This window comes from Schistocerca cancellata, chromosome 3 (genome assembly GCF_023864275.1).
Source record: "Schistocerca cancellata isolate TAMUIC-IGC-003103 chromosome 3, iqSchCanc2.1, whole genome shotgun sequence".
In the NCBI taxonomy this organism is placed as follows: Eukaryota; Metazoa; Arthropoda; class Insecta; order Orthoptera; family Acrididae; genus Schistocerca; species Schistocerca cancellata.
Window position 1 is genome coordinate 96,976,103 of NC_064628.1, and position 17,184 is coordinate 96,993,286.

General features: G+C 46.1%; 1 long non-coding RNA gene and 1 other non-coding gene across 2 annotated transcripts in view; one reads left to right on the forward strand and one right to left on the reverse strand.

The window, feature by feature from the left end:
• Positions 1-17,184, reverse strand: part of LOC126176045 (uncharacterized) — a 447,202-nt gene that overhangs the window by 288,784 nt on the left and 141,234 nt on the right. The window lies entirely within an intron of this gene.
• Positions 10,336-10,408, forward strand: Trnaa-cgc (transfer RNA alanine (anticodon CGC)). Its single transcript has one exon. It is a non-coding gene; the product is annotated as a tRNA-Ala (tRNA).

A 17,184-nucleotide genomic window follows, 5' to 3' on the forward strand; every position in this document is an offset into this window, starting at 1 on the left:
CCGCCCCCACGACAGTCGCCGTGGTTAAACGTGCCCAATCAGCAACACGAAAACCGGTGGAAAAATTCACTCTATTGCCGAAGCACCACTATTCCACCAATGGAGATACTTGGCGCCAATTTCTGCGTCGATTTTGCTATGTCACGGAGCTATCGTCTGGGCAAGCCAACCACAGTTATGATTTTTGCAGAAAACGCGGGAATTTGCCTGCCAAGACTGCCTGGGAACACAAGTCATTCCCGCGCCTCGCTGGTAGCCTGTCAGAAAAGTCTTTTCACTAAGTTTCTGCGAAGTAACTAAATCGCAAACCCCAGCCGCTCCTTCAGGCCCCTGTGGGCGTGTCGCCCCCGCTCTTATGACAATGTCTGCGTCTGGACAGCATCCAGTCGACTCCCTCACACCCGTCGGCTTAACCCTTTCGAGATCAGCAGACCCCGCTTGTCACCGGACCACCCGGCTGATGAGAGACGCTGCGTGGGAAGTCCGCGTGTGAAGGAATAGCAACTTTTCACCGCATGCAGTTACAGAGGAAAATATTCATATCTTCTGAGTTCTCAATACTAGCCTTGTAATGACCATACTCGGTTACACTTCCCCAAATCGAATTACTCAGAGTAAGATATAGATATGAGAGGGGGCAAGTCACTGTGTGCATCGTAAAGGCATGCCACCTCTCATGCCTCGTACTCTTACGGATTTATGACAGCCCTGCAGGATTCATAGTGTCAGTTCCCTCCAGCACTACTTCAGACATTAGAGCAGACTTTGCAAAAACAGACATAATGTCTTATGGGATAACAGCAATCAGTGATTTTACAATTTTACTTAAAATCCGTCTTGATTGCAATTTTTTTTTTATTATTCATATGACCGGTTTCGGTTCATTCAGAACCATCTTCAGATCTGTAAAAATAATTATACTAATTTACTATTTCACGGAAGCAAATCTTCTTCCGTGAAATAGTAAATTAGTATAATTATTTTTACAGATCTGAAGATGGTTCTGAATGAACCGAAACTGGTCATATGAATAATAAAAAAAATTTGCAATCAAGACGGATTTTAAGTAAAATAATAAAAAAAATATTAGTGCAGTCCATGCCACCTCGTATAGCGGCACTTCTGCGTGCTCGCGGGGGTCTTACACAATATTAGGCAGGTGAACCAGTTTCTTTTGTTCTTCATTGTAGCTGCGAATGGAGTGTACCAACCTATCGAAAGATTGATGATGAAGAAAACTTACTTCTCGTAGGCTCACATAAAAGTGAACACGGGCGCAAGCTGCCGCTACGGCGACAGAAACCTACGCGGTGCTATCGCGGAGTAGCGCGCACCCTGCCAAGTGTTACGAGGCAGCCACGGGCAGGTCCTTGGTCCTGCTGACCCGCGGCGGCGGTCACGCATTCCGGCGACACGGCGCGGACAATGGCGCCACGTCACGTCACGCTCCCGAGGCAGCGTCGCCCGCCAAACTGGTGGCTGGACCGGCGCCGCCCCCACTCTCCGCTCTGAAGCGCCGCTTTAAACGTCTCGAGAAGCCCGTAAACGTGCCTGCGCGAAGACGGTCCACACTCTCTCGTCTGCCCGTGCACGTCTCTGCGCGTATGTGAGAGGTGCGCGGACCTGCAAATTGGAGTTGAAGGTTTCACAAATATTCCTCGAATCTGTGGGCACAACCCGCTTCTGCGCAGACGTATAGCTGCTTGTGGACTAGAAATCGCCGCAAAGTCAGCGAATGAAACGTGTCTGACAAAACTGTTAAGGCTTTCGTGGCCACTTGTTGACAGACTGCCTGTTGGCTTCTGTCTCGGGTCCTTTGGCCGACGTTCGTTTGATGGTTTTTCTGACGTTTCGCCAGCGGGAATGCCTGGCATTGTCAAGGCCTCACCTTCAATTGCTGGTGATGGACTGGAGTCGAGCTCGCGGCCGCTGTTTATATGTAGCTGCCGCGCCAGCGTCCAAGATGTTTTCCGTGGTCATTTCAGGTCCGGTTCTCCCCTTGCTACCTGCGATGGTCGCTCGCTGCAGCACGGGAATCCACAGGATCCGTTCACTTTGCGGCTTTCTTCGTTCTTGTTCAAGCCATTTTTGTGTATGAGCAAGAGGGTATGACAGCTCTTCCTTCCGTGTCGGCGAAGTTTACTATGTGGTCTGTCTCACACAGAGCGTGCTCTGCCATGGTCGATTTCTCCACCTGCCCCAACCTGTTCTTGTCCACAATCACAGGATGTATCCGTTATGAATCCCCATCTCGTCAGGTTGTTTCTGGATCGTCCAACTCCTGATCGTAATCTGTTTACAGATTTCCACACCAGTCAGCTTTCATTGTGTCCAGGTGGTAGTTCTTCAGCTTGCGGCATCATCCGTGCAGGTGAGGGGTCGACTTGTTCCTGAACTCCAGTCTTGCCTTCCCTGGTGAAATGGTGAGCTTCTCTGACGTCCTCGCCTACATCTACATACATACTCCGCAATCCACCATACGGTGCGTGGCGGAGGGTACCTCGTACCACAACTGGCATCTTCTCTCCGTGTTCCGCTCCAAAACAGAACGAGGGAAAAATGACTGCCTATATGCCTCTGTACGAGCCCTAATCTCTCTTATCTTTGTGCTCTTTCCGCGAAATATAAGTTGGCGGCAGTAAAATTGTACTTCAGTCAGCCTCAAGTGCTGGTTCTCTAAATTTCCTCAGTAGCGATTCACGAAAAGAACACTTCCTTTCCTCTAGAGACTCCCACCCGAGTTCCTGAAGCTCTTTCGCGAGCTCAGCCGTTGCTGTGGTGGATTATGTCCGTGCAGTGAATGGGCACTGTTCTGTTCCACTTTCAGTCTCTCTCTGTTTGCAGCAACTGCTCTGCGTACCCATGGTGGCGCTATTCCAGTCATGTAGTGGAGCTTATCGGTTGGGGTAGGTCTTAAGCAACCTGTGATCAACATGCAGGTTTCGTTGACAGCAGTGTCTACTTGTCTGGCATGAGATGATCTGCAGCAGATTGGGGAAGCATATTCGGCAGTAGAAAAGCACAGCGCCATTTCAGAACAGCGAATAGTTTGTGGATGTGACCCCTACTGCGTCCCCGCTAGTTTGCGAATTAGGTCATTTCGAGTGGAGATTTTCATTTTGGTGTTCTTGCACTGAGTTTTGGGTGTCAGAGTTCTATCGAGAATGGCTCCCAAGTATTTAGGGACGTGATGATGCTGGAGTTGGATGCCTGACCATTCAATATGTAGCTCACGATTAGCTTCCCTGTTCCTTAAATGAAAGACACATATTTGTGTTTTCGAAGGGTTTGGTGTGAGATGGTTCCGATTGTAGTAGCTAGTATGTTGCGAGAGCTCGTAAACAAACTACACTCATGCTCATAAATTAAGGATAATGCTCATACATGTCGAAACAACGTTCTGGTGGGCGGTTTGCGGGTTTAAATCACCTCGTGGTATGACCATGCGGTGCATCTGACCTGTGGTCGTCGCACGGTGGCGCTGGCAGCAGTCCACATACGCAGAGGTGTGTTGGTGCATGTCAGAGTACGGTGCAGCGAGTAAGTGTGCAGAAGTTTTCAGACGTGCTGATAGTGACCCTGTGTTGAAAATGGCTCAAAGATCACATATGGGTGACGTTGTGAGGGGTAGAATACTAGGGCGACTGGAGGCTGGTCAAACACAGCAGGTCGTAGCACGGGCCCTCCGTGTGCCACAAACTGTGAACTCAAGATTATGGCAACGATTCCAGCAGACAGGAAACGAGTCCAGGCGCTACAGAATGAGTCGTCCATAATGTACAACACCACAAGAAGACCGATATTTCACCATCAGTATCCGCAGACGGCCACGGAGTACTGCAGGTAGCCTTGCTCCGGACCTTCCGCAGCCATTGGAACAGCTGTCTCCAGACGACTGAACAGACATGGTTTATTCGCCCGGTGACCTGCAAGATGCATTCCACTGACCCATGGTCACAGGAGAGTGTCCCAAGGTGCCATCATCTTCACGCCGTACGACACGTACTATCGAGGAGAGACGCACAGAGCACCGCAGGTGTTTACAAAATAAATCTGCGGTGGCCGAGCACTGTACTGACACTGGGCACTCTACGTTGCACGATAACGTCGAAATTTTAACCTCGACTTCATCCTTCTGGGACTCAGTAGTGAAGGAAGCAACTGAAATTCGCTTGGCGACGAATTTAATTAATAGAGACAGCGGCTTCAGCTTGGACAAATCTCTGGAATCCGGCAATTTCTGTAATAAAATCGCAAAGACGTCGCGACTGCGCAGCCGCAGATCTATTTCCATGCATATGCCATACGTCTTTGCCGCCGGTTAACGTCTCTGGCGCGTTGTGTATCTGTGGCCGCATACGCAGTGGTGCAGTCCACGGCTTTAAAAGGACGGAGCAAGTGCTGGAGCGTCGGCTCACTCTGAAGATAGCTGGCCGATATTCAGCCGAAATATTAGAAGAAGTAAAATTTACGCGGCTGCACGCCCGAAATTTTATGGATCAGTATTTGCGCCGCGAAAATATGCAGATGTACACCGTTAGAACGTTTAACAGGGAAAAAATGTTCAAATGTGTGTCAGATCTTATGGGACTTGACTGCTAAGGTCATCAGTCACTAAGTTTACACACTACGTAACGTAAATTATCCTAAGGAGAAACACGTACACCCATGCCCGAGGGAGGACTCTAACCTCCGCCGGGACCAGCCGCACAGTCCATGACTGCAGTGCCTTAGACCGCTCGGCTAATCCCACGCGGCTGTTCAACAGGGAAATTGTGGTTCATCACCATACATTATTTTCAATAAAACGTTTCTGGGTAAGTGCCCGCATTGTTATATTTTGCAGACTAATATTTCGGCAACTTATCTTCATCGTGGCGGATTAAATGCAGCACCCACACGAACACCACGGCAGGTTTCAATCCTCTCTCTCCGACATTACGACATCTGGGTGATCATTTCCGGCCGAGTAACGAACGCCTCGGTTCGTTTCGTTTCCCCTGGAATGCTGGAACCGGAATCCTGGAGGACGCGGGGCGGAGGGCGTCGACGGTTCAGGGGGAGTCAGTCGTGCAGCGAAGCGTGTCGGCGCGCGGCAGGAAGCGGCCGTAATAACGACGGCCGGGGGAAGTTATTTAGGGTGCCCCGCGGAAGTCCGTGTCCACCGTTCTGGCGCGGCGCAAAGAAACGTAACAAATGCCAATGTCGCCACACCCACATCCTCTTAAGGCGACCCATCGCGACAGGCCCTAACTCTGGTGATGGTGATCTACACGGGCTGCAGACCGAAATAGAAAAATAATAGCATAGACTTCCATACCCAACGACGGAAAATAAAATCCCAACACCGAGAAGGTGGTGTGCGAAATGAGAGACAGTTGATAGGCGTATTTGTACATCTGGAAGATGATGTCTATTCAAATTTCCCTCCAATCGGATTAGACTCGTCCTAGCAGCGCCACTATCAAGATGCAAAGCAGGTTTGCTTTGAATAGGCGCTGTAACGGTCGTGAGCGTTAGTTACCTTCCAGACTGGACTTATTGAGTTCATGTCAGTCAAGGACGCTGTAAGACGTCGTGGTCTCCTGACCTTCATTGCTTACATATTCCGCCCTCACAATCATATTCCGCACATCAAGACGCTTCATTCGAACCCAAACCCGATAAGATAAAGTCAATGTTGTATGAATTCATGTAAACGATATGCAAATAACAAGTAAGCGCATCGTGGTTGAAATACTCGAGGCTGGCGTACACACCTACATTCCAGACACGATGGTCACAGGAGCCTTTAGCTAGAGGGCCGGTCCCTTCAGAGGACGACCCAGCCTATCTATGTCGGCCGGTGACCGCCCATAGAGCAGACAGCGTTGGCCCAAGTGAAAAGGGGGAACGACCCCGTGTTTGGCTTAAAAGCAAATTCAACTACATTGTGTGGGAGCGGCCAGCCTACGCATTCTTTACAAATAGCACGCAGTTTCAGAGATTTTCACAGGGAGACAGAAAACTCCCAACGCAGATGCTACAGATTTCCGGATTGGTCGCCGTAAACGAAATGTCATTCTCCCATTTTAGAAGAGCAATGCTGATTGGCAGACGATATTTCTGGCGCCTTGAGCTGAAGGAGTAATGGAAGAGACTAAAAGATACACCCCTTCACGTCTGGCGTGGAGAGGGCCTGTTCCGTTGCCACTCTTGGAGTGAGAACACGTAACGAGAGTGTGCGCGCTCGTACATGTACTCAAAGAGTGAGGAACAAGTCTCTCCTCAGTACTTCACTGGGAGAGCACCTCTGTCGAGAGCGAATCGGAGTGCGACTCTATATTGAGTCCTTGCGATTAAGCGTTGTTCACTGTGTTTGCCAACACACTTATTGTGCGGTGTGAATGGACAGAGTTATAGTTAAACGCCTGCGAGCAAATTTTTGAGTGGCCTCCTGGTGGACTGGTTATCTGACCAGTGTACCACGCCAATAGTTAGACTAGGGGCGAATAGGAGCCCTTGACTTCATCAAGGCGTAGGGAGAGTTTGATTGGCGAAGGTGAATCCAGATAGAACGAGAGTTATCTTATTTGTCAGCAGCAAGCGGCGCAGACAGCAGTCATCGCAGCTTACAGTATTGCGCGCTACAGCTATTGCGAGCTCCGTATTTTCTACACAACAGTACACTTCACTGCATTTCACACGCGGCAGCTTCGACCGTACCTAGCAACATTCTATCGGATAATTATTCAAGTTGAGTAGGCGCGGCTCTCAGCCATACTGCCAAGTCAATAACAATCTGCCATTCTGCCAAGTCAATAACAATCAAACTCTGTATAGAAATTTCATTAGCGAATCTTATCCTTGAGAGGTAACTTCACATTTCGAAAAGAACCCAGAAATAACTTGTTCAGTTCATAACTAAAAGTGCCATTGTGATTACTCAAAAGTTTTGCAAAATAAATAATAATTTTGTTAGTTTCATGTTTTCTTACACTCACTAGCACTACTCCAGTACCCTAGTATCCCACTAGTTACGTAAGAAATTTTGTGAATTTTTGTGTCATTTCCTTACAGCGGACGACTCCAGAAGATATTTATTGCTGAAAGTTTTTCAGGCATTTCTATTTAGAACGTTAGGAGCGTCTGTCTGACTTCTGTAGTAGTGTGGGGGTGTAAATTGCATCTTGCAGGAGCCACAGGGTAAAGGGTACATCTCAGATTAATCCGTTGCGTAGAATAACAGAACAGATCAATCCCACAATCACAACGCCTATAAAAGGGGACGTGATGGAAAAACACACAGTACTTCAAAAATGCACCAAATTTACAGTTTTGGAGATATAGCAATTAAATTTTGTACCACGCTTTACATGAAAGTAGCACATTTACATATAAAATCCTTTGATTATATATATTCAACATTTTTTAATGAAATTTGAAGTTTTATTTTCAAAAAATAATGTATGTTCCTTTTTCTCAGAAAGTATTCAAGAGATTTCTACAAAAATTTCTCTGTTTCATCTCTTTATATGTTGTAAGTTTCTCTCATGAGGTTTTTGGAATAGGTCAAGAAGGAGAATTTTCATAATTTTTTAATTATAATTCCACAAGTACAATTTTAAATTCATGCAAAAATCCAAGCACTTTCCTCCATATCTCAAGTTGCAATCAGAATGTCAAAATTTGCTCTTGAGACAACGTTTATTAGGTTTACAGAAATATATGTACAAAATTTCGTAATTGTAGCACTCGTAGAATCTGAGGAAAAGGTACATAAACTTCAAAAAACAAATTTTTGAGGAAATGCAATTTGAAGTTGAACCTAATTTTTTTCCTTATGTCACTTCTTCAGAAGGCATCACATTTGTACTCTGGGAGGTCTTTCCCTTGTCCGCAGCTCGTGGTCGTGCGGTAGCGTTCTCGCTTCCCGCGGCCGGGTTCCCGGGTTCGATTCCCGGCGGGGTCAGGGATTTTCTCTGCCTCGTGATGACTGGGTGTTGTGTGATGTCCTTAGGTTAGTTAGGTTTAAGTAGTTCTAAGTTCTAGGAGACTGATGACCATAGATGTTTAGTCCCATAGTGTTCAGAGCCATTTTGAACGTCTTTCCCTTCACGGCTTCTCTGCTTGTCTCTTTTTGTCTATCTTCTTTCCTTCGCCAGGTCTTCAACTGACTTTTCAGCTGCAGTGACGCGCTGTAAATCTATTTTTCTCAGGATGACTAAAATTTCCTATCTGGAAGCAGATTCTTTCTAATACCTTCATCCTCCCGACGTTCCCATCATTAAATACAATAACTGCATCATGATTTGCAATTCTGACAGCTGTAGGAGATGCAAATGTGTTTTTAGGGCATTGTTTCCATATCAGTGAATTTACTCATTTGGATTTTGGGTTTTGGCTTGAACACACGTTTTGAGAAGAAGGAGCGGTCACAAACCTGTAATTTGGAAGCCTCTCACTGAGCTAGTATTGAAGTGCTGCTTCAAAACGTGGGCGTGGCAGGGAGGCCGCTTCAAACTTTTAATCAGGTTTCAGACACTTCGGATGCGATTTCAACATTGAAACTTTGGGAACTTATTGGCCATTAAAATTGCTACACCAAGAAGAAATGCAGATGATAAACGGGTATTGATTGGACAAATATATTATACTAGAACTGACATGTGATTACATTTTCACGCAATTTGGGTGCATAGATCCTGGGAAATCAGTACCCAGAACAACCACCTCTGGCCGTAATAACGGCCTTGATACGCCTGGGCATTGGGTCAAACAGAGCTTGGATGGCGTGTACAGATACAGCTGCCCATACAGCTTCAACACGATACCACAGTTCATCAAGAGTAGTGACTGGCGTATTCTGACGAGCCAGTTGCTCGGCCGCCATTACCAGACGTTTTCAATCGGAGAGAGATCTGGAGAATGTGCTGGCAAGGGCAGCAGTCGAACATTTTCTGTATCCAGAAAGGCCCGCACAGGACCTGCAACATGCGGTCGTGTATTATCCTGCTGAAATGTAGGGTTTCGCAGGGCTCGAATGAAGGGTAGAGCCACGGGTCGTAACACATCTGAAATGTAACGTCCACTGTTAAAAGTGCCGTTAATGCGAACAAGAGGTGACCGAGACGTGTAACCAATGGCACCCCATACCCTCACGCTGGGTGATACGCCAGTATGGCGATGACGAATACACGCTTCCAATGTGCGTTCACCGCGATGTCACCAAACACGGATGCGACCATCATGATGCTGAAAACAGGACCCGGATTCATCCGAAAAAAGACGTTTTGCCATTCGTGCACCCAGGTTCGTTGTTGCGTAAACCATCGCAGGGGCTCCTTTCTGTGATGCAGCGTCAAGGGTAACCGCAGCCACGGTCTCGGAGCTGATAATCGATGCTGCTGCAAACATCGTCGAACTGTTCGTGCAGATGGTTGTTGTCTTGCAAACGTCCCCATCTGTTGACTCAGGGATCGAAACGTGGCTGCACGATCCGTTACAGCCATGCGGATAAGATGCCTGTCATCGGGACTGCTAGTGATACGAGGCCGTTGGGATCCAGCACGGCGTTCCGTATTACCCTCCTGAACCCGCCGATTCCATATTCTGCTAACAGTCATTGGATGTCGACCGACGCGAGCAGCGATGTCGCGGTACGATAAACCGCAATCGCGATAGGTTACAATCCGACCTTTATCAAAGTCGGAAACGTGGTGGTACGCATTTCTCCTCCTTACACGAAGCATCACAACAACGTTTCACCAGGCAACGCTGGTCAACTGCTTTTTGTGTATGAGAAATCGATTGGAAACTTTCCTTATGTCAGCACGTTGTAGGTGTTGCAACCAGCGCCAACCTTGTGTGAATGCTCTGAAAAGGTAATTATTTGCATACCACAGCATCTTCTTCCTGTCGGTTAAATTTCGCGTCTGTAGCACGTCATCTTCGTGGTGTAGCAATTTTAATGGCCAGTAGTGTACTTGGCAGGAATGTAAGCCACTGTACATGACTGCTGGCAGTGATAGTCATGGGAATGTACGGTCGCAGGAAGACCTGAATCCGGACGGCTAAGTGGCACTACCGAAAGGAAAGACCATCGTGTTCTGCGTTTGGTTGCGGCGCATCATACAACGTCTGCAGCAGCAATTCGAGCAGCAGATATACAACGAACCTTTATAAATCGATAATCATCGAATCAGACGAAATGAATTAAAATTTGTCCTGCGGCCAGGACTCGAATCCGGCTCTTCTTGCTTGCTAAGCAGAAATGCTAACCATTACTGCACCGCAGTGGTTGTGGTGGGGAGGTCACTCAGCTTAGGTCGTTCGTGCAGCAATATTGACCATAGTACTGCGGTGGTGTAATGGTTAGCATTTCTGCCTCGCAAGCAAGAAGACCCGGGTTCGAATCCCGGCCGTAACACAAATTTTAATTCATTTCGTCTGCTTCGAATATCATCGTAGATAATAAAGGATCTTAAATTTGTCAGGGAAACATTTACTTATAAGCTTCTGTTATAAATCGGTTACTTCAAGGACAGCTTGGAGCCACACGCCCTGTAGCGTGGATTTCGCTGACCCCCAACCATCGCCGTTTCCGACTTCAGTAATGTCAAACGGGAGCTCGTCGGAGGGCGGAATGGAGATGTGTTGTGTTTTCTGTTGAAATTTGGTTCTGCTTCGGTGCCAGTGAACGTCGTTTATTGGTCTGGAGGAGGCGTGGTGAGCGCCCAAAACCAACTTGTTTGCGGCCTTGACACACTGGACCTACACCAGGAGTCATGGTCTGGGGTGAGATTTCGTATGACGGTAGGAGCGCTCCCGTGGTCATCCCACGCACAATGACTGCAAATTCGTACGTCAGTTTGGTGTTTTTACCTGTTGTGCTGTCATTCATGAACAGCACGCTAGGGTGAGTTTTCCAACAGGAAACAGTTGCCTCGTACCGTTGTTGTGACCCAACATCCTCTACTAAGTGTCCACATGTTGTCTTGGTCTGCTCGACCACCAGATCTGTCTCTAGTCGAGCACGTATGGGTCATCACTGGACGACAAACTCCAGAGCCATCCATGTATTGACTGACCAACTGCACTGGGCATGGAACTCTATCCCACAAACTGACATCCGGCACCTGTATGGAGCGATGCATGCAAGGTCGCATGCCTGCATTCAATATTCTGGCGATTACACCGGTTATTGATGTACCAACACTTCAGATTTGCAATGGCTTTTCTCGGGCTTACATTAACTTGTGAACTCGCAACATGAATCAATTATATTACTTGGACAAATGTATTCCCAAAATTTCGTTATCCTACATTAGTTATTTCTTGGTATTTAGGTTTCTTTGCCCATGAGTGTATATTCATTCCTACGGTCACAGACGCATGTGAAATTCATAATCTTGTATAAAGTAGGACTGACGTAGACGTTCTTTGGCTTATTCGAAATAAGCTAAAATAGTATGCATTATCATCGAAAAGGTAAATGTCGCATACAGCAAAATTAAGAAACCTTTGTAGAAGACAGGAGCAGCTGTATGAATATCAACTGCTAAGAGGCAAGCCATCATAAGCAAAGAGGGGAAGGAGATAACGTGGAAATATGTAGAAGGCCTACGGAAACGAAACAAACTCTGCGACAACGTTATGGAAACTGAAGAAGAAACAGAGGAAAAGGATATATACTGCTGCGGTAAGACTGACAGAGGCCTAACTGGAAACAAAGCACATAGAGTACAAGTCATTCACTCAAAATTATTGAGGGAGTTAGGAGAACGAAGCATGACAAAACTATTCCACGTCATAGCTAAGACATATGAGGCAGATGAAATATCCTCACAATTCAATATTTTTAGGTTTTCGCGGCGTATTTAATAATGCATTAAACTTCGATCATACACCCGTGAAAATCTGTTGTATTGATAATTCCACAGCGTATCCTCAGAGCATGGCTCTCTCCGAGAATGGCAGAAGATACGCGGCCAAAATATCAATGGAACGGAAGAAGAAATTCTCACCGCTGGCGAACCGCAAACTAATGAAGTATTCAAGAAGAGTGAAGTAAGTCCAGTCCCAAAGAAGTCAGGTCCTGATATGTGTGAACACTACCGAACCATCAGTTTAATGTATCATGGATGCAAAACTAATACGAATTATCTACAGACAATGAAACGGCTGACAGAAACTGGCCTCGGAGGGAGTCAATTTGGATTCCGAAGAACTGTAGGAGCGCGGGAGGTAACAGTGACTCTACGAAGAAATGCGGATCTGTATTTATAGCTTTTGTAGTTTGGATGAGTTTTTAGAATGCTGACTGAAACACAGGCTTAGAATGTACTTCCTGTTGGCTTTTGCCTGCGTCACACCCGAACCTTACCATCAGCCCTTACCAACAGAAAACCGGACTCATCTGATCAGGCCACGGTTTTCCAGTCGTCTAGGGTCCAACGAGCGCAGAAGACACACTGAAGGCGATCTCGTGCTGTCAGCAAACGCATTTCCACTGGTCGTCCGCTGCCATAGCGCTTAATGTCAAATTTCGTCGCATTGCCCCAAAAGATACATTCGGTGTACGTCCCACACTGATTTCTGTTGTTATTTCACTCAGTGTTGCTGGTGCTGTGATATGCAAATGATTAACTTTTCACAGCATTCACACAAGGTTATAGCCGGTGGCGACACCTACAACGTGCTCACATGAGGAAGTTTTCAACCGATTTCTCAGACACAAACAGCAGTTCACCGGCGTTGCCTGGTGAAGCGTTGTTGTGACGTCTCGTGTAAGGAAGAAAAATGCGTACCATCACGTTTCCCACTTTGATAAAGGTCCGATTGTAGCCTATCGCGATTGCGGTTTATCGTATCGCGACATTCCTGCTCGCGTTGGTCGAGATCCAATGACTGTTAGCAGAATATCGAATCGGTGGGTTCAGGAGGGTAATACGGAACGCCGTGCTGGATCCCAACGGCCTCGTATCACTAGCAGTCGAGATGACAGGCATCTTATCGTGTGTGATGTCCTTAGGTTAGTTAGGTTTAAGTTCTAGGGGACTGATGACCACAGCTGTTAAGTCCCATAGTACTCAGAGCCATTTGAACCATTTTTTTGTTTGTAAGACAACAACCATCTGCACGAACAGTTCGGCGACGTTTGCAGCAGCATGGACTATCAGCTCGGAGACCGTGGCTGCGGTTACCCTTGACGCTGCATCACAGACAGGAGCGCCTGCGATGGTGTACTCAACGACGAACCTGGGTGCACGAATGGCAAAACGTCATTTTTGCGGATGAATCCAGGTTCTGTTTACAGCATCATGATGGTCGCATCCGTGTTTGGCAACATCGCGGTCAACGCACATTGGAAGCGTGTATTCGTCATCGCCATACTGGCGTATCACCCGGCGTGATGGTATGGGGTGCCATTGGTTACACGTCTCGGTCACCTCTTGTTCGCATTGACGTGGCACTTTGAACTGTGGACGTTAAATTTCAGATGTGTTACGAACCATGGCTGTACCCTTCATTCGATTCCTGCGAAACCGTACATTTCAGACGGATAATGCACGACCGCATATTGTACGTGCTGTACGGGCCTATCTGGATACAGAAAATGTTCGACTGCTGCCCTGGCCAGCACATTCTCCAGAACTCTCACCAATTAAAAACGTCTGATCAATGGCGGCCGAGCAACTGGCTCGTCACAATACGCCAGTCACTACTCTTGATGAACTGTGGTATCGTGTTGAAGCTGTATGGGCAGCTGTATCTGTACACGCCATCCAAGCTCTGTTTGACTCAATGACCAGGCGTATCAAGACCGTTTTTACGGCCAGAGGTGGTTGTTCTGGTTACTGATTTCTCAGGATCTATGCACCCAAATTGTGTGAAAATGTAATCACATGTTAGTTCTAGTATAATATATGTGTCCAATGAATACCCGTTTATCATCTGCATTTCTTCTTGGTGTAGCAATTTTAATGGCCAGTAGTGTAATAGCCACTGCTCCCGGTCGTTAAGTGAAAGCTGTCGGCTACTGCGTTGTCCGTGGTGAGAGGTGATACCTGAAATTTGGTATTCTCGACACACTCTTGACACTGTGGATTTCGGAATATCGAAATCCCTAACAATTTCCAAAATGGAACGTCCCGTGCATCTAGCTCCAGCTATCGTTCCGCTTTTAATTTCTGTTAAGTCTCGTCGTGAGGCGACAATCACGTCGAAAACCTTTTCACACGAATCAAAATTGGCTCTGAGCACTATGGGACTTAACATCTATGGTCATCTGTCCCCTACAACTTAGAACTACTTAAACCTAACTAACCTAAGGACATCACACAACACCCAGTCACACGAATCACTTGGTTAAAAAATGACAGCTCTGCCTAGCCCTTTTTATACCTTCTGTACCCGACACTGCCGCAATCGGTATACGTGCATATCGCTATCCGATGAGTTTTGTCACCCCAGTGTATACTGGAACATAAAAACACAGCAAGTCTATTCGGTATGCGTACCATTTCCGAACGCATCTCTGATACGAATTTATGTGCCAAGTGGCTCGCAAGAACACAGTAGCGAGACGCAAGTAACTTGTCACGCTCTAACTGAGACCACTGCAACGGCGAGAGGATGCGCGGCTTCGGCGATAAATGAAAATGAAACACGTTTGCTTCTGCCAGGTACGTACACGTAGCTGCCGGCGCCTATTAACACTAATGTTCCTTTCACTCACGCAACTAACGACGGGCCTTCCCCAAAACGAAGACACTAAGCCCAATCGTAAAGAGCAAGATTACGGTCTTGTACATTGTGTGCTTACTGGGAAGAGAACGTCAGCACCAATGTAACGTTCTTCGACGACAGCAGTATGCGAGAACGACGACATTAACTGGGTAAAAATAAATAACATTCAAATTTGCCAAATAACCACGTCCAAGCAAGACAACAAATAATACTCCATGGAGTGTGCAGTTGGAGAAACGCACGCGGAATTGGGATTATTACGTACGTTAAACAACTGCCATGAAATGAACGCAGACTCTTGAGTAATGAAGATAGTTTACACATTTTAGAGTTGGAGCTGTCATTTACCGATGTACGATGGACTCGGGGAAAGGAAAAAAGGAAGATTAGAGCTTAACATCCCGTCAATCAAAAAGGTTTAAGAGATGTAGGACGAGTTTGGATTGGGAAAGAAAACTGGCTACGTCCTTTTCAAAGGAATTATCCCAGCATTTGCCTAAAGCTGTAACTCCGATTTGGGTAAGGATGTGGTAGAAAATCAGCCGTGAACTCATTAAAAGGAATCATACTAGCATTTGCCTTAGCGACTTAGGTAATCACGGAAAATTTAAAATTGGATGGTCGGATGGGAACTGAAAATTAGTCCTAAAGAATGCATTTCCAGAGACGATCTCAAACCGTAGAACTGGACAAACAGGAGTCTAGAACACTCTGCGATGGTGGAACGTTGGAATATCAGTGATAACGACCGTCAACCGAAGAACTTGAGAAGCAAATGCATAATAGTGCACCACAAAAGAATTAGGAGAAACGTGGTGAACAGTTTGCAAGAAAAAGTTCGGAATACAAAATTGTGGTTATGTTTCGGAAATGAAGTGGTAGGCGACATCCAGACCAGATGAGAGGAAACCCAGATGCCAGTGAACTACCCTGCTGAAGATGCCTTGAGAGTAAGAAAAAGGCGACACGCTTCTGGGAAAAATAAATTAAGTTGCACCATTAAATGCGGATTTATTTACCAATCAAGAAGAACTTAAAACTCACGCGAAAGGTCACAATGCCGAAGTGAAGGCTTTCCATATTTTTTTTTATTCAACTCATCCCTGAATGTTTTTTGAATTGTCTAGGATCTAAGCAGTCATATTTTTCTTGGATGTATTCTGATGTTCGTCTTCCCCAACAACGTTTGCCCTCTACTACCATGGGAGTTATTCCCCCATGGTAATAAGACAACTATCAACATGTTCAATGTTTTCCTCAAAACCCTTTCCTTGCACATTTCTTGCCTTATCGGATCACTGAATATTTAGCACCCTTCTGTAACCGTGTCTATAAAAAGTTTCGATTCTCTTCTTTTCCAGTTTTTCCTCAGTCCACGAGTCATTTTTATAGGTTGCTCGGCTCCAATTGTAGATTCACCGATATATCTTCCTGAAATTAAGTTCTATGTTTTAGACTAGTAGCCTCTTTTTACCGCGGAATGCCACAGTTTGCCTGTTCCAGTCTGATTCTCAAATCATCTTTGCCTCATTCTTCATGAGCATTTCCAACGTAGCAGAATTCCTTCTCTTCGTCTACTAGGTGGTCCCCTAATTTGAGACTAAGTTTCGATACATCAACTGTACCTACAGTTGATTTTGTGGTAGCATCAAATGCCAAAAAGCTGGGATATTGATCATATAGAAATTATGTGACCACAGTCAGTAAACTTTTGCAAAAACTAATAATTTGATAGGATGAGTGTGCTCTTGTCTTTCGAATGGCCCTTTTCTGATGAGTGTTAATCTGCAGCCCCTACTTACTGCTCATTCAATGTAAATATTCAAGGGGGGAAAATGCCTCCCTCCCTCTCCCATCTCTCTCTCTCTCTCTCTCTCTCTCTCTCGCTCGCTCACTCACTCCCCCGTGAGAGACAGAGACAGGCAGGCTCACGCGTCACGGCAACCACTTTGATGCCCCACGGCACAAAGTGATGCCAACTTTTCCAGCAAATAGCGATGTTATCCAGAGATGCGCTGACACGTTTACTTACTAGGCCGTAGCTTCTACCGAGCACAGTCTCTCTCCTTAAAGGGCGATAGGAGATATATCTTTTGGAGTGTGGTCCATTTTCAAGACCACTTACGGAAGTTGATTTGATGTGTTTAATTGCGTTGTCCGTTGCAAAGTTTAGAGAACTAATTTTCTTACCTCCGTGGGAAAAGGGAAAGGAGAATAGTGCGAGAATTCCTACACCTCTGTAACGTTTAGTTACACCATTTCGTTTTCTGAAAACCAGTTTACATACGTGAGCACTTCCTAAACGCATTAGTTATTAGCACATGTCACAAAGTTTGCTCCTACACTTCATCTACTCCAGATCCACTGTGTAACAACGTTTATTACTTAATTGTTCTTTTATTATTGTACTTTGTTGATACTCCCGTTATTTCAGTTGCGTCTTTGAAATACGCT